Source organism: Arvicanthis niloticus, chromosome 4 (assembly GCF_011762505.2).
Source record: "Arvicanthis niloticus isolate mArvNil1 chromosome 4, mArvNil1.pat.X, whole genome shotgun sequence".
In the NCBI taxonomy this organism is placed as follows: domain Eukaryota; kingdom Metazoa; phylum Chordata; class Mammalia; order Rodentia; family Muridae; genus Arvicanthis; species Arvicanthis niloticus.
In genome coordinates this window covers 53,202,114-53,227,395 of record NC_047661.1, presented here as the reverse complement: position 1 = coordinate 53,227,395, position 25,282 = coordinate 53,202,114, and the positions used below count along the sequence as shown (strand labels likewise).

At 35.2% G+C, this 25,282-nt stretch overlaps 1 pseudogene; it reads right to left on the bottom strand.

Annotated features, from left to right (window-relative positions):
- Positions 1–23,886: 23,886 nt before the first annotated feature.
- LOC117706516 (cytochrome c oxidase subunit NDUFA4 pseudogene) lies at positions 23,887–24,135 on the bottom strand (annotated as a pseudogene).
- Positions 24,136–25,282: the final 1,147 nt, after the last annotated feature.

Sequence of the window (25,282 nt, the reverse complement as noted above, 5' to 3'; positions counted from 1 at the left end):
CTAAACTTTAAGATGAGGATATTAGGACATGCTGAGTGAATCAAGTTCAAGAAATAAGCCCGCATACCTATGGACACTTCATTATTGATAAAGAAGTTCAAACCATACAGTTGAAAAATTAAGGCATTTTCAACAAATGGTGTTGGACTAGGTGAATGTCTACATGTAGAAGACTGCAAACAGATCCATATTTGTCACCTTGCACAAAACTTAAGTCCAATACACTAAATCACATAGAAAATAATGTGGAAAATATCCTGAAACACTTTGGCACAGGAGACAGTTTCCTGAACAGAACACCAATGGCTCAGGCTCTAATATCAACAATTGATAAATAGAACCTCATGAAACTGAAAACTTCTGTTAAAGCAAAGAACACTGTCAATATGACAAATTAGCAGCCTATAGATTGGGAAAGGATCGTAACCCTACATCAGAAAGAAGAGTAAATAGCCAAAATTTACAAAGAATTCAAGAAATTAGACACCACCAAATTAAATAATCCAATCAAAAAAATGAATTACATAGCTAAATGAAGAATTCTTAGCAGAGAAATATCGAATATCTGAAAGCTCTTAAAGAAATGTTCAAAGTTCTTAGTCATCAGGGAATTGTAAGTCAAAATAATTTTTAGGTTCCATCTTACACCCATCAGAATGGCTAAGATCAAAAACTCAAGAAATAACACATGGTATTGAGGATGTGAAGCAAGGTTAAGAATTTTTAATTGCTGGTAAGAGTGCAACTTTGTACTACCACTTTGAACATCAATTAGCCAATTTCTTAGGAAATTGGGAAGAGTTCTAACTCAAGATCCAGCTATACAACTCCTAAACATATATAACAAACAATGCTCCAACATCCAACAAGTCACTTCCTCAACTATATTCATAGTAGCTTTTTTCATAATAGCCAGAAACTGGAAATAACCTAGACATCTCTCAACTGAAGAAAAGATAAAGAAAATGTACATCTACACAACTAAATTCTAAGGCTGGATGCCCCAGTGTGGGGGAATTCATGGGTAGGGAGGTGGGAGTGGACAGGTGGCTGTGGGTAACATTCTCATAGATGCAGGAGGAGGGGAATGGGATAGGGAGTTCCTAGGTCGGGGGGGGGGGAAATGGGGAAAAGAGATCACATCTGAAATGTAAATAAAATATCCAATAAAAAAAGAAAAAAAAACAAGACATGAAATTTGCAAGCAAATGGATGGAACAGAGAATATCATCCTGAGTGAAGTAACCCAGTCCCAAAAGGAGGTGCATGGTATGAAATCACTTGTAAGTGGATATTAGCCATAAAATACAAATACACTAGACAGACCCAAGAAGCTAAACAAGAAGCATGGCCCAAGTGAAGAAGCTGGAATCTCACTTATAAGGGGAAATAAAATAGTTATAAGAGGCAGCTAGAGGGAAGGAACTGAGAAGGAGGGGCCTGGGGAGAGGTATGGGAAGTTCAGGATCAGGACAGGAGTGGTGGCTACATGGCTATGAAAATGAATGGAAATCTGCAACTCTTAGGGGTGAGGATATGGGGGGGGGGACATCTCTAGGATGAGACAGAGACCTGGGATAAGGTAGGCAATCAAGAATCAATGGGTTGACCTTAGCTGTGACTTACTATGTTGTGGATATGAAACCTGAAGAGGCCACTTCCTGTAGCCAGGCAGGATCCTCATTGGAACAATAGAGACACCAATCACAGCTAAAAGTGAATAGAACTTGGGGACTCTTATAGAAGAATAGAAGAAAGGATTGCAGGTCCCTAAGGGGATTAGAAACTCCACGGGAAAACCAACAGAACAAAAGAACCTGGACCCTTGGGGCTCTAAGTCTGAACCACCAACCAAAGAACATACATGGGCTGGAACTAACCTCCCTGAACATATATAACAGATGTGCAACTTGTTCTCCATGAGGGTTCTGAACAACTGAAAAGGTGTCTATCTAAAAATCTGTTGCCTGCATGTAGAATATGTTCTTGTAGCTGGGCTGCCTTGTCTGGCCTCAGTGGGAGAGGAGGTGCCTAGCCTTCCAGAAACTTGAAGTGTCAGGGTGGGAGGTGGGAGGATACCCAGAGGTGCCCCCATCCATTCAGAAGAGAGTGGGTAGGAGTCATGATTGTGAGAATGAGTGACGGTGGGGCAGTGAGCATGATGTAAAGTGAATAAGTAAAGTACAAATTAAATTTTAAAAAGATGTGGATGTTAGTCTATTTTTTTCATGTCTATTTGTATGTGTGGAAATCATGATGATGAAAACCTATTAGAAAGTCCTGTTCTCTGTTTACATAGTCTTCTCCTGTATCAGCCACTTCTATTTCTGAGTCAGTAGGATGAAAACCTGTTAGAAAGTCCTGTTCTCTGTTTACATAGTCTTCTCCTGTATCAGCCACTTCTATTTCTGAGTCAGTAGGTAGTTTCAAGAAATACTCATCAAACAAAACATACCTTGAAGTCAATTGCGGTTTAGTCCTAGAAGACTGAGAGGCTTGTTTGTTTTAGTTCAAGCCATTTCTTCATTCTTGTATCATCTTTTCTTCCACCGTTCATATTAACACATTGTTTTGTGCAGTGAATATCTTAGAAAATAGCTGTTTTCCTTCCAAGAGAAAATATGTTTATACATGAATATGAGAATATATACATATTCTCATATACATATATACATATTCTCATATTCATGTATAATTACCATATATATATATATGGTAATTGCAATGATATTACCTTTATGTCTACTAATATTCCTATCTCCAGGTTGACAAATCTCCCTCACATGATTTACCAATGTCCTTATGAACTTGGAGCCAGGGAGAAAAATACAGTGTCAGCTGTTCTGGAAGAACAAATTACTTATGCTGTAAGTTGGGAGTCTCCTGGATTCTGCCAGCAGAAAGAGGCTGCAGCAGACTAACTTCTCAGGTAAAATCACAGACTGGACTAATGACTTGACCTTCATAAGACTGATTCCTCATAGGACCCAATAGGGCATTTGACTTTGTTAATAGCATTCTTCTACTTTGTCAAGTCTATGAAATCAAATATTTACTGACTCAGCAAGGCAAGACTGAAGAATATTCCCCCATATTTTTTTATTAAGAACCTGTGTGGTTTCTTTAAACTTTGGAGCTGATCATAAGAAAGCAGGTAATGCTTTCTGGAAGAAAACCTCCTTAGGAGATATACACATTTACCTCTGGATAATATATTCCCAATTTTTACCTAGAATATTCTATTTTTTAAAACTACAACCGCGTAAACATCCTTAAATCCATGTCCTTTCTGTTCTTCAAATGTAATCTGCATATCTGGGCTTTAAGCACAATTTTTGAGCAAAAGCCAACATGTTGAAATTGATCTCATCCTTCTTTGTCTCCGTGTAGGCGTAGGATCTTCAGTTCTGGTTACTTTGACAACCATCAGAAGCTTCCAAAATAAGAGTAGTTCTTTTGGTCATCTACAGTTTTTATCCTCTGACTTCTCTCTTCTCCTTAGCACTTTATTATTTTTCATCCCTTTCTTCCATTTAATTCTTCTCTCATGAGTAAAGCTACCTTGCAATGTGTACTCTATTAAGTCAGATAGCCAGTTGTAATGCACTTGATTAAATCGATAGTTATATAGTTATTACATGTATATATACATATATGTTTCAGAAATATATACACACACATATATATATGAATTTAAATAAACTTTACTGAATTTTAAATACCTACAAAACAACTATGTAAAAAATTCAATGATGCAGTTAGTCACTAAGAGTATAATTTGCTGTCAGAACTCTATACAAAAACATCTATGTATCACATAAATCTTTTTAGGAATCAAATGGAGAACTATTTTACAATATTTGTCACAGAATAAATATAAAGGATTAAAAAAATTTATTCTGAAATCAGCCTTGTTCTTAAAGATCAAATTTTGTTTCTACCTGATAAACCCAATCATTCATTTTAAATATGTTTGATATTTGAGAATGGATAACTATTTATTTAAGTTCATTATTTTCTCTATATGCTTTTAGTATGTGTGAACTATGGACACTAAAAGATTCAAAGTATGAGAGATTATGGCTCATTTTATACTTATATAAGGATGCTTAATGTGATAAATATAGGGAACTGTAATATTAATTAATACCTTCCATTTTTAAGTTATAGACTTAGGTTTGAATATTTACAATTATGTTCTTCTGTATTATAAGCTAAATTAGAATTTGATCAATTTCTGTTGTTTTATCTATCTGGAAAGCATGTAGCTCCTAATTTTGTAAAGTTTTGTGTCCTCTTTATGCATGTAGGATGACTTTATCTCTCTGCTCAACAAAAGCAGAAAAATCCTGTGATGAGCTTGGCTAGTCAATTCTGCTCTTCTAATACTGTAATAATTCTACTTGATATGATTAACCAGAACCTGATTTATGTTACAGATTCAAATAATAATATGTATGTCAGAGCCTCTGTGCTCCTATGTCCAGAATTAAATGGAAGCATGGATCTGCTTTCAGTTTGTTTTTAAACTTTGCTTTGTTTGTTTGTTTATTTGAGGGAGACTATAATGTATGAAGTAGACTGTTACACATGCTATCCTTTATAAATCATATCAAATCATAGAAAATGCCTTTGCTCTGTTAACATAGGTTGTACAGATGCTTGTGTAATACTGTGCTTTTTTATTATATTTTTCATGAACTCAGACTAATTATATGATGCCAGTGAGCTTTGACCCAAAAATATTGGAACAAATGTAGATATTTCACTTTTCTTTTTTCCAGCTTCTCCTATTTTTTTTTGCATGGACATTTTTTAGGTAGTGCTAAGTATGTAACATAAGATGGAGTCATAAAAATAATTTCTATACTTATTTATATGCTTTGTTCTGTACTTTATCTTTTTTGTAAAGCAATTGATGACAAACTGACTCAATAATGATATGTACTGCTATGAAGTTTTTGTTCTGTGGGGGGAGGGCATTGAAGACACACGAATCTCAGTATTTGCTGGGACTGTGTTGATGAAAGAGACAACATGGAAATCATAGCTGGGAATAACTTTGCAAAGAATTGTGGGTAGTAAATACAATGATGAATGTCTTGGTCTTAATAAAATAAATGAGGTAGTTGGTAGCTACAATTCACAAAACCAAGTAGCAATGTTTGGTAATCAGAGTCCGAGTTGGGATATTTTCATAGTCAAGTAAATTTCAAGGAATAACTGAACCACAAGAGGTAAATGGATAAATATTTTGATCTGATATTTTTTGGTGGAAAAGAGATGAACACATGACAATTAATAATGAATAACAGAAAGCCTAGAAGTGTACAGAATGTGTCCCACAACCATAGACAAAATTGACCAATATGAGACTTGACTAAAAGTAACTGTTATGGGGAGTACAATCTGTTGAATTAATACCTAAGAAAAGGCTATGATAAAAGATTTTGGTCATTTTCTATCATTTTGAGTACACATCAATTCATGTGATTTATGGAATGTGGTTAAGCATGTTTTTAGAATATATTTTTTAGAGCCTCTTACATACCTTTTGTGAGAATAAGGACCCTTTCTAACCACATAAGAATTTTTGCTGACTTCTAATTGCTAATTTTTGTCAGAGTTACAGTCACAATGACCAGAAACTTCTGGAAGAGGAGTGTGCACTTTCAAACTTCATAGGTGAATATTCTAACCATCGTGATCATATTAGGAGTCAGTTATGAAGACACCAAGGCTAGCTCTTAGACCCAGAATAAATGCCTTTATTGATGAGGACAGCCTGGAGAGACCCTCTGTGCCCTCTGTGTAAAGATGGCAAAACAATTGTCTGTGAGGAATTTCGTTTTCCTCAAGTACCATATCTACTGATGTCATTATTTGGGCTTTGGAGCTTAACAGGCAATAAGTTGCTCTATACATGTATTGTCAAAATACCCTACACTTAGGAACTTCAAATCTCCTTCTGGGCATCAGCTATTAGAAGTATTTTTAAACATGTAGGTAGCGTTATAACAGACTTTTTAACTGGTTAAAGATTAAAAGAATTTTGAGGCCTATTCAAGAACATTTCCACAAGAGTGTAAATATATCAACCCTGGAACACTGAAACTCAAGAGAGATATCAAGGTACTTAACAGAGGAAAAATATTAGAATAGAGCCTCCATAAAATGAAAGATCTATCCACTGTAGTGCAACATTCCGTATCCAGATCACCCAAGAAAATGAGGTAAGAATGAGCCTGAAGTCTCCAGTAACCTAGGAAAGAAGAAAATCTACTCAAGAAGAATAATTGAAAAAAATATAGGGTTCTGTTTTTCTTTTTTCAGACACAATCTTGCTGTGTACAGTCCTGGTTGGAGTGGAAATAATTATGTAGCACAGACAAGCCTCAACTGGTAACTTTTCTTCTGCTTCATCTCCTAAGTGATGGCCTTCTAGCTGTGCAACACAACATTGAAAATGCAGGTTTCCATTTTCCAGTTCTAAAATTGTAATCTAAATGAATATAGTATATTTGTTTTGAAAGCTTCACAACTTAAGAGTAAGTTTCCTCAGAACAAAGTCTGATTCATCTAATATTTAAATAGTGTAAATTATAGATTGCTGCTGAAACGATTTGAAACTTTAAGATGATTGGGGTGCCATGAATACCTTTTCAAAATCAGGGATATAAATTTCAGGCAGCCAAGAAGATATGCTATGATGTGAGTTTTTCTTTTTCTTTATAATTGTGAATGAATATTAACTCTAAAATCAGTAATGATTGCAAATGTGGTAAATGAGAGATCATTGATTTATAGATAAAGAAAATATAACTTTAATATAAAGTTCTCCATTTTACCCAATAATAGCATAACCATTTCATTATTTTTCCAGGAAAAATGTAAAGAATCATTTTCCTTTTCCTGATGCAACATGGGCATATCAAAACTGTGATTCTATTCAAAACCACATTGGTGAACCAAAATCTTTCTTTTCAGGGGGAGCTTATAAGAGCATATATTACTCACAAGCAGCTCAATCAGTAAGATATCCCTTTGCATGGTGGGTGTCAACCTGTAGGACCTGTATTACTGTATAACCACATCCAACTGTCTGCCTCCAGTTGATCTATGTTCTCTCAAGACCACGTTGAACTGGGCAGAAATACATGTTGATCCTAAAGGGAACAGTGACTGGAATCTCTTGTACATTCTGATGAACATTCTTTTTCTATAAAGGACTATGAATAATCCTGTATTACTGTCTTACTGGAGTAATTATTGATTAAAGGGTAATAAGCAACAGAGTAACTCTGGCAGCAGGAGACATGATCTTCTCCAATGAAGTAGTTGACCAGTGCCAAATGCTTAGCGTGAAATCATACATACAAATAACATTATATAGACTCAACACAGTATTCAGTTAAATATATATTTGTGTGTGTGTTTGTGTGTGTGTGTGTGTGTGTGTGTGTGTGTGTAATAATTGATAAAGTAAGAGGCCATGAGTTTGACTGAGAGCAGAGAGAGGTGTAACAGAAAATTTGGAAGGAGGAAAGAGAAGGCAGATACATTATAATTAAAATAAATTGTCAAAAATAGAAAAAAAACTAGGAATAACTTTATCAGGGCTAAGAGTCAAATTAAATTCTATCCTCAGACTAAGCAAATCCTTCACAGTGAAGCTGATCCTCCCACTTTTAAACAACCACAATGATGTTATATGTGTGAAAAATGAAGATAAAAAACAAACCAAAACATATAAACAAAATGGAACAAAATAAAAAATTCCAACAAAGACAATGAAGCTCAAAGAATAAATGACAATCAAGATTCATAACATAGGAAATTAAGGATTTTTTTCAATACAAAGAGTTTTTTTTTTACTTTTTCAGTTTACAAGCTGTACCCGATTGTCTGTTACTGATATGCCTTACCAAAGGATTGTTGATCCTTTCAGTTAAAAGATCCTATAATATATAGGGGAAAAACTAATTCCTAAAGAGATCTCACAAAATAAGTTTGGGGTAAGCTAGCTGTCAATTAAACTAGCTATAAAAATTTAATACACATACATATTGTAAATCTATTAATTCTCTCATAAATAATTATTTCTCAAATACTGAAAATTAGCTTCACATTATTTTTCCAAGAGATGTTATTTTTGTAAAGATTCAGCTTAGTGCCTTTTGTCTAAAAAATGCAATATACATCTTTTAGGCAGTAAAGTAATATACATTAAATAAAAAACCACTCAAATGTAACTTATTTAAAAATAAATGTTCTTTTATTATAGGAAAAATCATATCCTCTAAATTGTCAAAAATCCTTCTTCAAAATTGGTTAAAACATTATAGTGGCAGTGGCATACAACTAATAACGATAAAATTGCCGGGAAAGTTTATTTGAATTCATGCATTGCCCAAAAATATCTATCACTTTTGATAGGGTTTTAGGAAAAGTATCTAAAGTAATTTCACACTATGATGCACAAATTCTCAGCAAGTTTATAAATTGCCTCATAAGACAATATAATGAAGAAGGAAACATAAACAGCTAAATCATCTATAAAACTGTGAAGCTGTTTTACTCACATCTAAACAATATACAGGACTATTGTTTAGATGACAGATCTCAAAATAGTGGCCACTTTATGGTCAATTGATTGTGTGAGTTCTGAATAATACACTTTCTTCTTTTCATTATGAATATTTGTTGCTTTATTTTATATAAAAATTTGAAGTTCAAGTCTATAAGGATTTAACAACTGTTCTATTATATATGTCATAATTATATTGACAGAGCCCTACCAATGCATAACCTTAACCTGATTCATTTTGTTTCAAAATATGTTAGCTACAGGTAATTTCTGTTTATGTGTCATACTAATGAAGGAAGTCTACATACAGTCTAAGTAGCTGTTTCACACTCTCCATAAATGCTACTTGTTAGAAGTGAAAAATAAGCAAAATGGTTAGATTGCATAAGAATCACCAAATCCATAAAGGATTATGAATGACCCTAATTATTATGCTAGAAATCAATTATATGACATTATTTTTAAAATCCAGAGGCAAATTCAATGTAGCTTTCAAGAATCACTGTCAGAAAACACTGTTATATCTGACCAAACAATAATTGTTTAAATATCAATGAAGTCCATAAAGTATAATAAGATAATATCTTGGTAAATACACATTGAAGTAACTAACTTATTATTTTATTTATACAAATTAATGTAAATGTACTTTTCCCAAACCAAAAATTTTGCTAAAAAGGAAAGAAAATATTTTATATAAATATTTGAAATACACAATCATTTACTTTTAACACTAGAAATTTTAAAGTTTAGAAACTTTATTTGCATTATAAATAATAAAATTATTTTTTAAAAAAATTAAGCTTTCTCTCAAGAGAGTTTTGTTTTTGCTTAATTAAAGTATGTTATTTAATTTAAAATATAACCTTTTTATACTTTCTCATTCTGTCTCAAATTCATGGCCTCCTCTTATTTAATATTATGCACACACACACACACACACACACACACACACACACACACACATGCACACAAACACTCATGTAAAAATATACAAATACAACCTGAGGAGTATGTTCAGTGTTTCTAGAATGTAGAATGATTATGATTCTAGAGCTCACCACTTGGTGTTGGATAACTAGTCAGGGTCTTCATTCCTAAATAAAATTATTCTCCTCTCAAGAATCACCAATTTCCTGTACCTCTTAATCTTAGAGTACAGCCATTTTACATTGTTGGGCTAAGGAGTACTATCAATTTTTAGGTCATTTTTAGGCAACCATAGTATTGAAATTTTAAAGGTGTAGCTTTCTTATCATATCTAAAATATAAAATATTGGATCAGAGTTCCTGGTCATCTGCCTCTTGCCATCTTTCCCACAATCCTCTGTAATGTTCCCTGAATGAGCCTTAGGATAAAATTTGAAATGAAAATATTACAACAAATTTTTAAAAAGGGAAAAAAAGAAAAGTTGCTAGAACTAACATCTTTAAAAAAATGTCAACCCTCTAAGAAAAAAATTTTTTTTTCTTTATACTAAAATTTGTTCTGAGAATTGTATATTGCAGAATACACAGCCTTGGTATATCTACTCATCAAGCATACTGAGCAGACCTGCCCAAACATCCGATGTCCTGGAATTTCATCTGGATGCAGTGAAGACACAGCACCAGAGGCTTATCAACTTACTCTTCCCCCCACCCCTCTTCTAAAATCTCAACGCCCTTAATCAGCTTGAAGAAGTTAAAGAAGAGTCAGAGCCCCTATTCCCTGGGCTTGGGGACTAAGGTGGTTAATATTGGTCTGTCTTTCTATGGAAAAGAAGTGGTTTTGTTGGAACAGGGAGGATTAGCTAGGACTCATTGCATAGCCATAACCTATTGGTAGAAATATGTATAATTAATATCAAGATGAAGTTATAATTTCTTAAATGGTACAAAATTTACTTTGATTTCAAATTTAAGGTTTTCATTGGTATGAGCTTCTTATTGATATAAAAGTGAGATGAATATTGATACTCTCATGGGCATTGTGCCTGTATAACACATTTAGAAATACAAGGCTTAGACCCAGTCATTCTTTAAATTTTTTAACTGATTTGGGATGGTTAGCCTATGAGTTAAGGGACTATAGCAAATTCAGGGCTTTGAGTTTATTGTTAGGGTGTTTTCCATATTTTATTTAGAAATAGCTGAGAGGAGTTAACAGACAACAGTCCAGGTTACCTTAAATGGATAGTTGGTTTTCAAAACGTCAGAAGTCCATAGAATTGACATTACAAATATTTCTATATTAATGTTCATTTTGATTAGAGACCTGTCTGCTCCTGAAAGCTTCCTGTCGTGGATTCTAAGAAGAAATTGAGCATCCTTGGAGTTACTCCAGTTGTGTGGTGACAGCTACTAGGCAAGAATTGCCTCTTTCCATCTACAAACAAATTACTGTTTAGAAAAGGACACACTTGCAGAATAGTCGACTGATTATATCTGCCTAGACAGAGTAATCAGCCCTTAATAATCCTGCATCACTAAGGTCTGTCAGATGATTCTGGGCCAGAAGGCTGAAGATTTGATGCTCCAACGTTCGGTAGTATAGGGGCTTTCCAGTTGTTCAGAGGTCTCTATAAATTGGCTAAGTTTTAGAAGCTATGCTCAATGCTTCCCATAATTTAAGTTAACCCAGTCATTCTGGATTTCTGACGGGGTGAAGACCTATATAGTCTCATAGCCAATCCTGGCTATTTACTTTGAAAGATCTGAGTGGATGGTTTTCAGCTGACATTCATTCTAAAGCCAAGAAAAAAGCCAGGTTCAAAACTATGTGTTTTAGTTAGGAGAGATGACAGAGGTTCTGGTTAGTCAACAAAATGATGGACTGGTTATTAGGACTATCTTGTACCTCACTGGTACAATTAGGAATAACTATGCTCTAATTGCATTTTGAGAGAAAAGTTTTATTTTAACAGGAAAGGTGAAGCTAGGTGATGAGAGAGAGAAAGAGAGGGGGGGGGCATGGAGGCAGATGTTCATGTGTCTCCACCAGTCAAAGATAGTTTACACATCTAGGTTGGGTATTGGGTTACACTTCTGATTGAGAATTACCAAACTTATAAAGCCTTTGATCAACATTTTTAAAAAATGTATAAAAGCAAAAAGGAGGAGGGGAAATGGGATAAGGCTTTCTAGGGAGGTGAAATCGGGAAAGGGAATGGCATATGAAATATAAATAAAATATAAAATAAAAAATCTCAGTAAAAATAAGAAAGAAAGAAAATAGTAGCCCATATCTACATCCCTAATTATTCTGAAATGTTAGCTGTGAGCTAACATTGTAAATGGTTTATTACTTAAGTACTCATCTTCTGTGGAAGATGAACTTCTGTGGAAGTTTTCCATAACTTCTCCAATTACACATCAATATACTCTGACACCAAACAATTAACCAATGAAATTACTGTTATAGTCCTGGAATTCCATGTTAGATAAGCTGAAATATTAACATCTAACCTTTAGTCATTACATTGTGTAAATCATGCAGTAATCATTGTTAAAATATAAGGGAGACATTACAGTTAGGAATATAGTTTAACTATGTATTGTTCATTGTAGGATAGTATATGATACTTTAATGCCACAGCTACAGAGTTAAAAGTATTATTGTGTAGTAGAAAAATCATGTTGATTTAAGTTTTCCATTAGGTATCCAGGAATTAGAAGGTAGGAATAGCTAGAAGTCATAAAACTCTGTTATAAGATCATTTCTTATGCTCTTTCTCTTAGCTACTAAAACAAATTGATCTCCAGACATAATTGCCAAGCCTGTAATATACCACATCCCATCAGGAGAAGACGAAAACATACATATGACCTAATTAGGAATAATGCCACACTCAGCTCCTTACCATTATCTGTGCCTTACTTCAACAAATATTAGAACAGAAGCTTCTGATGGAATACAATGTGTTGACCTTACATACAATTTGCATCGTATTGTACAAGGGAATAAATACTATTTAGAAATAAGTTAAATACTGTCTTTCACTGTGAAAACCATGAAACAAAACATTTACTGATAAAAGGAAGACACAAAAGTATGTTATGAGCTCACTTAGATACAGGAAATAAAAGGATATTTAATTTCAGGCTGGAGAGATGACTCCAGTTGAGAGCACTTGGCGCTTTGCAGAGGTACTCAGTTAGGTTCCTAGCATCTTCATGGTGCCTTCTTACCATCCAAACTTGACTTCCTGGGGGATCCAACATACTTTTTTGACCTAAACAGCACTAAGTATATACATGGTGCATAGACATGAATGTAGGCAAAACATTCATATGAACAAAATAATTTTTCAAAAAACAAATTTAATGATAATAACAATAATAATAATTAAAAAAACACATATCATGACAATTGAGACTTGGTAGGAGGTTAAGAAAGAAACCAAAGAGAATTTGTCTCTGGGGAGGAAAATGATCAGTGAATCCTAAGTTTTAAAATGGTAAGCAAAAAGAGTTCTACAGTCTAGGAAAATAATCACAAATAATTATCTATTATACATGTCACAAATTGAGAGGATTTTAGACTTTTAATTGTGAACACTGGCTTACTTACTTTTCTATTGTTGTGATAACATGCCATTAGCAAGGAAACATACAAAAGAAAATATTTAATAGGGCTTATAGTGTCAGATTAGAGTCCATGATGTTAGAGCAAAGACTGTGAACAGAGATCTCACCTTTCAACAACAGGCAAAAAGCTCAGAGCACACTGGGAATGGCAGGAGTCTTTTGATTAAGAAAGTCATGAAGGAGATCTGCCCTCCTTACATTAAGCCGAATCATAGTGTTCCAAGAACTTTAAGGTCAGCATCTATGTTTCTGTAACTGAATCACTGATTAATCTGCTGATAGCTTGAGATGGAGTTGACTCCAATTCTGCAACAGTTTCAGTAGTTTCTATGTGACTTAGTGAGACAGGATGTATGTAAACACTTTCATAGAAATTCATATGTGGGGCTTCAGGGACCCCCTTCAGTGGTGTTATTAATTCAGCATCTCTCTATCTGAATGAACCTGATGAACCATTCAGTAGGTAGGATCGTATCCTATGGTGGTATCCCCCATTCTCACTGTAAATTGACAGGCTTCCTGTTTTATTACTCAAATACTTTATTGTAATCACATTATTTTTATACATTTTGTCTATAAGTTTAGACTTGCTAATGATATTCAACAAAATATAATTTTTCTTATACCCCCTGTTCCATATATTGCTTTTTCATTGTAAGCCTGAACAAGAGCAATCAGTAATAATTCCAAAGCCTTTATGTTAAATTTTCCTGAAAAATTTCCCACCAATGAACTTAGTTCATTATTTTTTAATTTAGCCTTATACAAAGTTTTAGAGCAAGAATTAAATATTGCCACAACCGCTGAAAGTAATTAAATATAGTGACCTCTAGTTAAACTCCAATAGAGTCCTTATTCCCCTTTGAAACCTCATAAGCTAGGCCTCTGTGCTCTACACTTCTCTATGAATTCTGGTCTCCAAAACATGAGAACATTCTAGGAACTCTACAGACTATAGTTCGTTCATGTCATCCTATAGACTTATTGTTACACCTATGTACTACATGGTCAGATTTTTCACAAGAGTGGATAGCTCCTTAGTAGTAAGTCTCTGATTAACATAATTATCTCATTGTTGTGACAAAACACCACAATAAATCATGTTAGGGAAGGAAGGGCTAATTGGGTATTAGCTGGGTATGGAGGTATAGTATATCATAGCAAGTAGGAGTGATAACAACACAGGATTTATTTGTTATTGAAGAATCATGAGGCAAATTGCCACATAGGATTCAGAATCAGGCAACAGGTAGTGAAGAATATTGGATCTCAGGATGCTTCACTTTTTATTTATTTTTATTTTTCCCAAACTCCAGCCCCAAATACGGCAACTTAAAGGAAAGAGCAAAATTTCCACTTCAGTTAAACAAAATTAACAAAACATCCAGAAACAACATGTGTCTCAGTTCAAGCTAAATCTAGTCAAACTGATAATGCAGAGTAATCAGTATATGATTAGTCAGTCTGTATTGTAAAATTGTATTGTACTGTATTGTAAAAATTTTTGGATAAAATGAGTAATAGTGTAATTTAGATAATTTGATACTTTTTCTTATGTGGTTTTCTTAGATTAATTTAAAGGTGAGTAGCTACATACAATACTATATGTCAATCATTCATGTTCTAAAATTATATATGACATTCACCTTTGTATGTTTCGAGTTTTATTGGTGATTATGTACACATTTAAAGTAACAATTTATTTCTGATAATTTAATCTTTTCATTTATTCACTATCATCTATCTATATACATATCTATCTATCTGTCTGTCTGTCTGTCTGTCTATCTATCATCTGTTTGTCTATTTATCTATCTACTTATCCTATTCTTCTCTCAAGCAATACCTTACAAGGTGTGGATTGGCAGGTTGCCCTCCCTAGCCCATCCACAACTTCTCACTTCCCCAAATCCACTTGTTTCCTTACAAAAAAAGAGCAGGTCTCCCTGTGATACCAACCAAATTCGACATAACAAGATGCAAGGAGCCTAGGAATATACCTTCATATCAGGGATAGATGAGGCAAACCAGGAGGAGAAAAAAAAAGCCTCATAAGCATGCAAAAGAAACATAGACACCCTAGTTTCCATTATTAGAAGTCCAACAGAAACCTAAATAAAAATGCCAAAGAACCACAACATGTATGCAGAGGGCTTGGTAGAGACCCATGCAGGCTTCAGGGTTACTACTTCAGTATCTGTGATCCATTTTGAGCCTTGCCTAGTTGATTTGGTGGGCCATGTTATCCTAGTGTCCTCCATTCCTTTGGCTGCTGCAATCCTTGCTTCCCACTTCTGCAGAGTTACCCAAGGACTGCCTAATGTTTGGCTCTATGTCTCTGTGTCTATTCCCATTAACTCCTGGGACAAGCCTATATGATGACTGATGATGATTGGGCTTGTCACTAATCCTATCAGTACCACAGAATGTTATTAGGAATCTTTTCATTGACCTTTGTTGTCGTGGTGGTAGCGGTTGTGGTTTTGGTTATGTTTATTGTTGTGATTGCTGTTTGCCATTTGAGTTTGTTTCAACCTACATCTGTGAGAAATTTATATTTTTTTTACCCTGGCTATCTAGGCAGTGTCAGACATAGGCTTCCTCTTGTGGTATAGGCCTGTTTAGACAAGGTTTAGACAATGGGTGGCTACTCCTATAAACTGTGAGCCATCATTGTCTCAGAGCATCATGCTGGCAGGGTAGGTTGTAGCTCATAGATTTTGTGGCTGATGTTGCTGGTCACAAACTGAAAGCATAGCTTGATTACAGAGCATGGCTGGTTCAGACTCCATATTCTCCATTACTAGGAGTATTCACCACAGTTTTCATATGTTCCAGGAAGTTTTCACTGCATGATGTTTTTATATCACCCCCTAAATGCCCAAGTACTTCAGTTATCTCTTCTCATACACTCTCCCTCCATCCCTCTATCCCCCACTTGATCATTCCTGTTCCTAACCCCACTAATTCAGTCATCCAACAAAATTTATTTCATTTTTTCTTCTTTTGGCGTCCATATATGTCTACTAGACCTCTTCTCTTTATCTAACTCCTCTGTATCTGTGAATTTTAGTGTGATTATTTTTTATTGCATAGCAAATATTTATCTCCAAATAGATACATACCATATTTGTCTTTCTGTGTCTGGGTTACTCCCATTAGCATGATTTTTTTTCTACTTCCAGCATTTGTCTACAAATTTTCTGATGACATTTCTTTTTCCTTAGTGGTTGATTAATACTCCATTGTTTAAATGGATGTTTTCATTAAATATTCTTTGATTGAGTGACATCTAGGTTGTTTTCAGTTTCTGGATATTATGAATAAAACAGCTATGGACATAGTTGAGCAAGTCTTCTAGTGGTAGGATAGTTCATCTTTTGGATATATTCCCAAAATGGTTATAGGTGGATCTTGAGATAGATTGAGTCCCAATTTTCTAAGGGCCAAATAGTGGCTCTATGAATTTGCAATCCCACCTGCTATGAAGGAGTGTTTCCTATTGCTCCACATTCTTGCTAACATGAGCTGTCATTTATGTATTTGATATTTAGCATTGTGACAGGTTTAAAATGGAATCTCAAAGTTTTAATTTGCATGTCCCTAGCTAAGGATGGTGAACATTAAGAATTTCTTAGACATTTTAGATTCCACTAATGAGAATTCTCAATTTAGGTCTGTATACATTTTTTAATTGGATTATTTGGTTTGTTGACATCTAGTTTCTTGATTTCTTTCTTCATTTTGGATATTAGGCCTCAATTGCATGTGAAGATTGTAAAAAGTCTATAGACTGCTGTTTTGACACTGTACTTTGACTTGTAGAAGCTTTTCAGTTTCATGAGGTTCAATTTATTAATTGCAGATTTTAATGACTGTGATATTGGTGTCCTGTTTAGAAAAACTGTCTCCAGTGCCTATGCATTCAAGACTATTTCCTACTGTCTTTTCTATCAGGTTCAGTGTATCTGATTTTATGCTAAGATCTTTGATACAGTTTTACTTGAGTTTCTTGATGGGTAATAAATGTGGATCTATTTGCATTCTCCTACCTGCAGGCATCTAGTTTATCAGCAGCATTTGTTGAAAATGCTTTCTCTTTTCCAATGTGTATTTTTGGCTTCTTCATCAAAAATCAGGTGTTCATAGGTTCGTGGATTTATGTCAGGGTCTTTGATTTGATTCCATTGATCAAAGTATCTGTTTTTATAAAATAGTCTACTTTATTTCTTGTGAGTTTCTTCATATCCTGTTTAACATTAATAGATATAGAATAAGTTATTTACTTTTTATAATTGTTTTATTTATTTACATTCCAAATATTGCCCCTATTCCTTGTCCTTCTTCCAAGAGTTCTCCACCCCATTCCCCTCCCCTTTGCTTATGAGAGGGTGCTCCCCAACCCAACCCACCCACTCCCCTCACCCACCACTTTCCCTCTCCCTGGGGCATAAAGTCTTCACATGATTATCCCAATCTTCTCCCACTAAGGCCAGAAAAGACACTCCTCTGCTATATATGTTCCAGGGGCCACAGACCAGCTCATGTATGCTTTTTGATTGGTTGCTTAGTCAAAATATGTATGTAAAACCATAGCAGGATAAACAAATATCAATAAGACATATTTATCTATTTTCCTAAAGGTCTCCTCTTATTGAGTCTATTTGAGGTTATGCTTCATACATGTCTAACTTGGTCCAGAAAAGAAGAAATAACTAATTGTGAGAGGTACAAAAATTGAGTGTACTTGTTGGGTACACATTACTAAAAATATGTGAAGGAGTATGAGATTAAAAAATTTTGTTTTCCTGTTGAAAGAAGCATATATCTTAGTTTCTTAACATTTCCATCATAAAATATAATTTCAAGTATATATTATAGATATACATCATATATCTATACATACAAATATATACATACATGCACATATACATAACACATATACAGATATATTTCTTACCTATTTTACATGTAGGAATGGACAAAAATAGTCATACCATTCTGAGCTAACCCAATGATCTCTATTCAAAAGCTAAAAATATTTACACTTGGATAAGAGATATCACCTAGGAGATAGCAAGGAAATAATTTTGGCTGCAAAACTATGATAAAAGAAAATAACTTTACTAATTGAAAAAGGAATAATAATCAGAGATTCTTATAAAATGCAGAATAAAATGCTTAGCACACCCAGTACCTGAAATGTGTATCGATGTTGAGCAGTCTTGGATTGTTAGCATGATAGAACCAGGATGCAAAAGAAGATTGGCACATTAGCAGGTATGGCAGAAATTATTGCTCACCACTAGCTTTCAATGATGTAGGTTTCAGTTTTGTAAGGAGGTAATTTCATGTGTATTCCAGCCACTTTCGCAGACTCATGTGTGTACAGAAAAGGAGGCTGACACAACATAGACTTCACCAATTTTTAGAAAAACATAAAACAAAGAACTGCCTTCATCATATATTTCTAAGGTTTAGAAGAGAACCGTAATTTCTAAATGTAAGCTGTCAGGTATTTTGAAACTTTTGAAGTCTTTATATGTGTCTTGTTTGAAGCTAAACGAGATTTTGAGACATTTTTAAAATTAATTTTTATTGGATAATTTATTTATATTTTAGTTGTTATCCCCTCTCCCCATTTCCCCCCCACCCAGAAACCTCCTAACTCATCCCCCCTCCTCCTGCTTCTATGATGATGTGCCTCCACCCACCCACCCACTCCCATCTCCCCACCCACAAATTCCTCCATTTTCTAAGTAGGAAAAAAAATGTAAAGTAAACACTTTAGAAGAACATCCTAGCAACTGGAGTTTACCACCATATACAAATGAAAGTGTAAAAACCCAGTATAAATATGAAGAATTTCTGATGGACTGCAATTATTGGATATTATTTTATACAAATAATAGTTGCCTCTCCAAATATTTTCTCAAGTTACCATACCAGGCAAAGTACAAAACAGTAAATAGTAAAGAGTCACCTTTCTGTGAGCCATTTTTCACAGGTTAAAGAAAGAAATAAAGTGAGGCAGAAATTGTATAATTTGTATCAGCAAGTTTATCTAGAAATCAGAAATAATGGAAATATGGAGCTGACTTCAATATAAAAGCCTTGTGATAAAAAAACCTTGCTGTATCACCCTCTACAATATGCTTCCACATGTAGGTTCTGTAATAATATAGTGTGCATATAATTACTGTTTCTGTTTCTTCCTCCATTCCTAAGCTAAAAGATCAATATGTAACAGCATTATCAATGTGCCTCCTCATGAGTCTTGATCATCACCATAAAATATATTGCTATGTGAAACACATATTGGTATGTGTGTTTCAATGCACTGCAACAGTGAACAAATACAGCCATTGAAAATGTGTGGGAAACCAGTTACAAAATAGGTCTATTTCAGTGTGCTGTCTCTTTCATTTAATGAGTATTTTTATAAGTCATTTCTAAGGTTAAAGAAACACTATGTGTTACTTCTGAATAGACATGTTAACAGGAAGAAGTAGTGGAGCCTGGGTACCTACTGTTTTATCAAGCAGTAAATACACATTGTAAAATGTTTCTTCCTGCCAATGATTAATACCACAGAATGTAGGTCCATTGAAACCTAGATTTATTCTCCCCTCTAAAACATCATGACAAAGTAATTACATGCTTTGTAATCCCCGAAGTCCTCTTTAAAATGAGGAAGATAGTGGCTTATAGCTTGCAGTGTTTTCATAGAATTGTGTAAGAACCACTGAAAAGAACTGTGCATGGTACTTTTATATAGCATACTTTTTCTAGTGGTACTGTGGATCTCTTTTAGTATTATCAGGATCATAGTCATTATTTCCAAGAGACAAAGTGATAAGTGACTATTGCATGTTTTTACTATAAGATGTATATACAAAGAAGCCAGCTAAATAGTAAAGAGAAAGAGTATAGTTTTTCAGGTGCTACAGAATCATATTTATCAAAGGTCTCAGGAGTGAATAGGGCCATAGGGAAAAATGAACTTGGAATTCAAGGTAATAAATACCAGCATTCATCTCACTGGCAACTTTTGTATTTCTCATAACTATGTAATTAAAATGTCATCAAATGCATTGCAATTTTCAAGTGAAGAAGTATAAATTTACTTGATAAAGAATACTAAGGTTTAAAAGTAGGCAATGTCATTGAATGCTGTAATAAGAATAGTGTATGACTGCTAGGTGGTATAATTGTATATAGGCATGATTTCAGTAATGGCATTTCAGTGTAGTCTCTAAATGTTTGCTCTTTTAATCACATATTAAATAAAGACTTCAGTTTCAAAGGAATAAAAAGCAAAGCAACCCTTACTCATGCTATACTATTCCTTAAAACACAGTTTTCTGTTTCTCTTTAGCTAGTCAGTAAATGCTTCTGTAAAATGGTTAGACTTAAACTGCATTTTAGAAGCCCATTTGTATTTTAATGAGAGACAGGAATGGCATAGATTTATGTAGGTAAGGCAGTAAGTTGGAGCAGAGAGAATTTTGCAGATCAGAAACTGCGTTCAGAATATATTACATGAAAAATTTATTTAAAATTTGTCATGTATGACCCACTGCTTTTGGATTACCATTTTTTTTATTTTAAATGAAAAGCTCAACACATTACATTGAAAAAATATGTTTTCTGAGATATTTTATACTTGGTATTATAGTCCCACTCCAACTAGTAAAAGAACACTTTGATTATGTATCTGATGATATGTTATAAGGTTGTCTCAGAAAGAAGTCCTTATAGAAGTCCAAAGTCAGTTCTCACCTAAGCTTCACATGAAGCACCTTCTCTTACTGATGCACTGATTTCTGACCAACATCAATTAAGCACATACTATAGGGTGCCATGAATGTGAAATGACTCCCAGAGGCTCATGTACTTGAATTCTGGCCTTCCCAGTTGGTGGTATTGCTTAGGAAATTTATAAGACATTCAAGATACAGAGATTTGCTGGAGGAAACTTGTCACTGGGGTTTGACTTTCAGGATAGATGGCCTTACCCCAAGTATTGAATGGCTTTGTGTCTCAACTTGACACAAGCTAGAGTAAACACAAAGAAAGGAGCCTCAATTGAGAAAATACCTGCATGACATCCTACATGAGATCCTGATGTAGCAAATTTTATCAATTGGCTATCAATGAGTAAGGGCCCAGACCATTGTATGTGGGTCCATCCCTAGGTTGCTAGTCTTGTGTTCTATAAGAAACCAGGCAGGTATTATGAACAGTGTCAGGGACTGGTTCTTTCCCCTGGGATGATCTCAAGATGAACCTTTTATTGATTGGACATTTCCTCAGACTCTGCTCCATCTTTGTTCTTGCATTTTTTTAGACAGGTCAAATTTTAAGTTGAAAGTTTTGTGGTATCCTTATCTCTCCACTGGGAGATTCTGCCTGGCTGCCTTTTCAAGTCTCATATCTCTACAGCTATAAGTCTCAGATAAAGTCACCCTAGAGACTCCTGGGAGCTTTCTCCACTCTAGGTCTTTGGCAAGACCTAGAGATCCCTAATCCCTGCCAGCTAAAGATCTCCATTCACTCTTATGGCCCTTTGGCCCTCTGTCTCTCTACACACCATATCTTACAATCCACATTCCCCTCCCCAACCTCTCTCCCACTCAGCTCTGTCCCTCCATCTGTGTCCTATGACTATTTTATTCTCCAAGCATTCTCTTTAGGGCATTTCTTCTTGTTCAGCTTTTTGGGGGTATCCTGTACTTTGTGGTTAACATCTACTTGAATAAACATCATGTATATTCTTTTGGGTCTGTGTTACCTCACTCAGAATGATATTTTCTAGTTCCATCCATTTGTCTGAAAAATTTATGATGTCCCTGTTTTTAATAGCTTAATAGTGTTCAATTGTGTAAATAACCACATTTTCTGTATGCATTCCATGGTTTAGGGGCATCTGGGTTGTTTCCAGTGTCTAGCTATTATGAATAAAGCTGCTATGACCACAGAGGAACACATGTACTCTCTTATGCTTGCAGATGGTGCCTAGCATGACTGTCACTGAGATGCTCCACCCAGCAGCAGACTTGAAACAGATGCAGAGATACACAGCAAAACATTGAATTAGAGGACCCTTAATGAAGAATTGGGGAAAAGATTGAGGGCCCAAAAGGGAATAGGAATTCCACAGGAAGACCAACTGAGTAAACTAGCATGGAAACTTGGGTCCTCTCACAGACTGAACCACCAACCAAAAGGTATACATGAGCTGGGTAAAGCACACACACACATATGTAGCAGGTGTGCAGCTAGGTTTTTATATGCGTCCCCCAGCAACTGGAGCAGGGACTGTCACTAAAGCTGCCTATCTGTGGAGTCCTATCTCCTGGCTGGGCTCCTTGTCTGACCTCAGGGGAAGAGGTGCACCTAGCCCTGCAGAGACTTGGTATGCCAGGATTGAGGTATATGGGGCTCTGCCCTTCAAAGGGGAATGGGGATGGAGAAAGGGACAGGACTGTGTGACCAGGTACATGTATCAGGATATAAAGTGAATGTATGAATAAATAAATGAAAAAATAAAATAGCAGGCTGAAAAAGTCAGGGTAAGTATGCCAGTAAGCAACACCCTCCATGGCCTTTGAATCAGCTGCTGCCTCCAGGTTCACACCCTGCTTGAGTTCCTGTCCTGACTTCCTCCAATGAGAGATTGTCATCTGTAAGTATAAGCCAAATAAACTCTTTCCTTCCCAACTTGCTTTTTGGTTATGAAGTTTTACCACAGTAATAGAAACCTTGACTATAGCACCTCAATTGTTTCCATCTCTCTGCTTGTATCTGTGGATAAAAATTTTTTATCATCCTGCTCCTTGTTACTACCTACATGAATTGACCATGATGGACTCATTCTCTCTATATTAATCACAAGCCAAAATAAATCAGTTGTCCTTATGTTACTTTTGGGCACAGCAATAGAAAAATAGCTGAAACAAGCATCTAGAATTGATGATGAAGATTGGCCATCATACCTATAGTCTTATTCTTGATAGGATTTATTACAATGAAGAGACCCTAAGTTCTTAGAGGTATAAAACCTAAGTGCATAAGTGACAAAGAGAATGTGTTTAAAAGTCACAATATTTTGAATAAGAGTAAGTCCCTTTTATCACGAAAATATTTTGTAGCTCAGTAACAGATTTGTTTAGTGCTTTTGCTAGCTATATTTTACTTAGGTTTTTCCTAGGATATGAAATTAATAAGGTCATGCTTTGAATCCAAAGTGTCCTCCATTGTCTTGCAATTCAGTGCTCAGTTCTCAGATACTGTTGTGAGTTTGAGGGCAGTGAAACCTTTAGAAAGTTCTGGATAGATATAAGTAGCGTGGAGCTGTGAATGTTATATACTATCCCTGAGTCCACCCTGCTTTAGTCATTCCTGGTAAGTATGAATATTGATAAACTTCCCCTTTGCATTCCTGAAACTACATCTCTCCCAGCATGAGAAGGTGGATTTATTTTGGATTTGTATATACTCCCTTCGGTTGTTGTAGTTTCATATTTTGGTCACAGTGACAGAAAACAAGTATACAAATAATGTCTCATTTTTTTCAAGTTTCAGAGACGTTTTCATCACAGTAATAAACTCCAAATAATCAACATAATTTCATGCACTCAGAGAAGAAGTATTTCCTGGTTAAGTGGAAAATTGTACAGTTTCTGACATTCTTTCATTATAAGCAGGTTTCTGGTCAACATTGCAGTTTAGAAGTCTGGGTCTATTTTCTTCAGTTTGTTGTAGTCTACATTCACTGAGTAGAACATACATTGTTCACTGGGACCATGCTTGTTCCAAGGCTCTGGGTTATTCTTCCTGTCCCAGCTGACATCTGGACTAAACAGTGCTAAGCACATCACATGCAGTGCTGCTCCTGTACCTCCTTTTACAATAGTAGGAAAGAAAGGAATCAAGCTGAGATTTTTCTTCACTTGTTCCAGGATCTGGTGGAGCATGTTTACAGCACAGGCCTATCTACAGAGGAGACAGGGGAACAAATGGAGAACCCAAACTGACCCACTTCTGCAATGTGGCTGAGCAGATGTCCAAAGTCATGAGTCTCACTTTCTAAAGGATTCACTATTTTAATCAGAATCACTTTATTGTCTATAAGTTACAACTGAGTTTAAAAATAAAAGTAAAATTTGACTTGTGTGAGTTAATTACATAGTCCTTGATAGCACATTCAGAATGCAATTTTGGTCAGTAGAAAGTGAAGAATGAAAGAGTTGAATTAAGACCAAAGTATCCAGTTGTACGGCAGTGGGTTCTGCCACTGGACAGGAAAACTTGAAAGGTTGATATAAGGTTCAAACCCTGATAAAACTCAGAACTGAGAATCATAGGAGTTTGAACTTGCTCTGGACCAGATTCATGCCCTGGAGCATGTAACCATGATACCCCATTAAGAAGACTATTACAACATGTCACATAGAATAGAACCTAGAGTTTTCCATGCTAATGAGCTATCTAAGGACCCCAAGTGTTTAGCTAATGACCATCTCTTCCTAGTCATGCTTCCTGCAAAGTAGTTAATCTCTGGTTCACCCTGAGTAAGTTGTCCTTATCTGCCATGAATAAAGCTCTTTGGATAAGCAAGGACTGTCTCCTTCATCAATGACCTCTGTGAGGGATGCCTAAGAGCAGAGCAGCATCTAAGTCTCCTGTAGAGGGCCTTCTCCCAGTCCCTTTGCACTCCTGGCACTCACTCAGAGCAGTATCTGGGTATACAGGAAGAAGGGAAGGAGTGGCCCTGAGTTTCACCTCCCTAAGCAGTGATATTCAGGCAGCCAAGCAGTGAGGTAAAAATACATCCCACACTTGTGTTTGTATGTGTTCCTGTGAGTACCCATACACTTATGAGAGACACATGTGTACTTGTGGGTGTCAGAAGATAGATTTCAGGAGTCAGTTATATCCTTCCATTTCATTAATTGACCTCAATTTCAGACATTATAAGAAACTAAATTGTCTACTTGATAATAACAATCTACTATGCCTAATCAGCTGCCTTTGGCACATACAACAGATTAGCTATGCATCCAACCTAAAACAAAATTGTGATCTTTCTTAAAACATAATAAGATATTTTAATAATTATTT